Source organism: Chionomys nivalis, chromosome 3 (assembly GCF_950005125.1).
Source record: "Chionomys nivalis chromosome 3, mChiNiv1.1, whole genome shotgun sequence".
NCBI lineage: Eukaryota > Metazoa > Chordata > Mammalia > Rodentia > Cricetidae > Chionomys > Chionomys nivalis.
Genome location: NC_080088.1, coordinates 30907727 through 30911351, shown reverse-complemented (window position 1 = coordinate 30911351; position 3625 = coordinate 30907727). Strand labels below are relative to the sequence as shown.

General features: G+C 37.5%; 1 pseudogene; it reads left to right on the top strand.

Moving 5' to 3' along the window:
• Positions 1 to 1745: 1745 nt before the first annotated feature.
• Positions 1746 to 2534, top strand: LOC130872035 (proliferating cell nuclear antigen-like; annotated as a pseudogene).
• The last annotated feature ends 1091 nt before the right edge of the window (positions 2535 to 3625 follow it).

The following is a 3625-nucleotide window of genomic DNA, read 5'->3' as shown; positions in this document are numbered from 1 at the left end:
TATAAAATCCTCCCTCTGGGATTGGACAGACTTTAGCTGAGTGTGATACATTTTCTTCCTTAGAAATTGTTTTGAGATTCTTTAAGATGAAAGATCTATATAAAAGTTATTATTATTGGTTACCTGTCTTGGCTGCTTGATTCCTATATTGACTATTTCCCCAAAGTAATTTTCATTAAACCTTACACAGTTACACTGCTGGAACCTCACCTCTTTGTGTTCCTTTCAGTCAGCATGATAGGATTCAGAAATGCATAGGCAAAGGGCATGCTTTCTTTGATTGATTTAAGGAAGCAGGTGGGAAATCTTGTAACCTGACTTTTTTTTTCCTGCATGTCTTTCCTTTCAAGTTTTTCAATCTGATATAAAAGACATGGTAGTCTCTAATCATACTCTAATCTCTACTGGTCTAAATCCAAATAATTTCTTCCTACACCCTGCTCAGTTGATACTTAAATCCCTTATTATTCAATGATCCCATTTTAAAACTCTGCTTGGGAAGGCAGTGGTGACTTTTGATGCTAATCCTATTCAGTCCACTGACTATATCCCCTTCAGGGAAATGACCAAGTATTTCTAATGGGGTAAATATACAGCAGGGCAGAGCATAAAATAGAAAAGAAAGCAAAGTTAGAATTTTCAAAACCACAGATAACAAAAATAGAATTATTATATTAAAATTCCATCTTATTTACTCTGATGAGCTATCTACTCATTCCATTAAAAATAACAAGTCATAGACTTTATTAGCAGATTCACTGGAATGATTGTAGAAGAAACATTTGGTTTATATTCAGATACTGGACTAACAAATCCTGAGTTCACCCCTTCAATGAGAATTAACTTTACCATATTATATATTCAAAATTTTAATAAACATATTAATTAGATAATGATCTTAAGATTGTATCTACTTGCATCTATATTTGGAAGATTTAGAAGGCCAAGCGAACAAAAGGAAAGGAGAATCTGTTGCATAGAAAGCTTCAGGTTGAGCGTAAGAAGATCTTTTCATACATGTAAGTATTTCAGGGCTGGGTTCAAAAGTAAATATACAAAATTTGATGAAATAAACAAATTTGTTTTCAAAATACATGAAATTTATCCTAAAATAATGTTCTTTTGCTAAAACAATCTAGGGCAGTTTTCCTTTCTTGTAACAAGAACAAACAAAATATTAGTCCTTTATTTCTTTTTTTCTTACTGTATCTGTGCTAGTCTTTCTGAACACCTAAATGGTCTCCCATTCCTTATCTATGGATTGCCATTCACAATTATCAAAGCCAAAACTCTAACAAACTCCTGCATAATTTTCTCCCTCCAAGGAAAAGTAACTCTTTGCTACTTCTGTTACTTCTGAACCTACATTTACCTTCACCATCACAGTAATCATGGTGGTTTCTTAAAGATAGTAACAGAAGCAACCTGAAACTCTTGTTCAAAAAGACCTTGTGAAAGAATGACTGGAATTATTACTAGGTAACTGGCCTTTCTTCCAAAGCTAATCATAAATTCTTATTCCATGACATAATAATATTTAAATACAAGTTTATATTAATTACCTTTCTATTACTGTTATATGATTGTTGTAAGAAGTGGGCCCCTTGATTAAATGGTTGCAGGCGCAGTGGGCTCCAGTCGTTCCCTCTGGGTCTTCGCTGCTACTTCTTCATCTCAAACTGGGAGAGCACGGCGTCCAGACCTCGCTTCCGTCAGTCTCTAGCTAGCATCTAGTTGTTGCGACTCCGCCACGATGTTCGAGGCTCGCCTGGTCCAGGGTTCCATCCTGAAGAAAGTTTTGGAGGCTCTCAAAGACCTCATCAACGAGGTCTGCTGGGACATCAGCTCGGGCGACATGAACCTGCAGAGCATGGACTCGTCGCACGTCTCCTTGGTGCAGCTCATTCTGCTCTCCGAAGGCTTCGACATGTACCGCTGCGACCGCAACCTGGCCATGAGCATGAACCTCACCAGCATGTCCAAATACTAAAATGTGCTGGTAATGAAGACATAATTACACTGAGGACTGAAGATAACGCTGATACCTTAGCGATTGTATTTGAAGCACCAAATCAAGAGAAAGTTTCAGACCATGAAATGAAGTTAATGGACTTAGATGTTGAGCAACTTGGAATCCCTGAACAGGAGTATAGCTGTGTAGTGAAGATGCCTTCTGGTGAATTTGCATGCATATGCCGAGACCTTAGCCATTTGGAGATGCTATGGTAATATCCTGTGCAAAGAATGGGGTAACGTTTTCTGCAAGTGGAGAACTTGGAAATGGACACATTAAGTTGCCACAAACAAGTAACATTGATAAAGAGGAGGAAGCTGTAACCATAGAGATAAATGAGCCGGTTCTGTTAACTTTTGCCCTGAGGTATCTGAACTTTTTCACAAAAGCCACACCACTGTCTCCTACGGTAACACTCAGTATGTCTGCAGATGTACCTCTTGTAGAATACAAAATTTCTGACATGGGACACTTAAAATATTATTTGGCTCCCAAGATCGAAGATGAAGAAGGATCTTAGGCATTGCTAGAGTCTGAGAAAACTAATCCCCTTTGAGAACTGCTTCTGACATGCCAGCATGTTTTAAAGTCTTTTCTGTCACCGAGTTTGTACCTGAGTACATATGTAGATATCTTCTGTAAATAACCTACTTTTTCTTTCTCTTCTCCACAATTTGTTTAAAGAATAAACTCCAAAGTAAAAACTGGTTCTTTTTACATAAACTTTTTACATTAGAAATACTGATGATTTTTATAAATGATCTTGACGCTAAATACAGTTTCAGGAAATGTTTTTCAATTTAAATAAAGTTCACTGAATTTCAAAAGTCAAAAAAAAAAAAAAAAGAAGTGGGCCCCTTGTTTGTCCCAGCCGCTCAGCTAGCTTACACCCGAAATAACCACACAGAAACTGTATTAATTATAACACTGCTTGGACATTAGTTCTAATTTCTTATTGGCTAACTCTTACATATTAGTTTAACCCATCTCCATTAATCCATGTATTGCCATGTAGTAGTGGCTTACTGGAGATTCTAAGCAGCATCCATCTCAGGCAGAGGATCCATGGCTTCTCTGACTCTGCCCTTCTTTCTCCCAGAATTCAGTTCTGTTTTCTCCACCTACCTAAGTTCTTCCCTATCAACTAATCGAAGGTATTTTTTTTATTTATTAACCAATGAAAGCAGCACACAAATAGAACGAACTCCTATACCAGTGATAGAATGCTGTGATCACACCAATCTATGGAAAAGTTTATTTTGGACTTACTGTTCCAGAAGAATAGGAGTTGACAGAGAATTCAAGTAGAAGTCATGACAGCAGAAACAGCTGAAAATTTACATCATGAACCACAAGCAGGAAACAGAGAAAACACTGGGGATGCTGGGGATGGTAAAGGCATTGAAACCTCAAAGCCCACCCCAAGTGACACATTTTATCCAGCAAAGCCACACCTCTTAAACCTATACAAACAGAGACATCAACTACAGAGTAAGTGTTCCAACATCCAAGACTATGTGATGTGGTATTTCCTTCTGTGTGCTATGATTACCATTAATAAATAAAGAGACTGCTTTGGACCAATAGTGGGTCAGAACTTAGTTAGGCGGG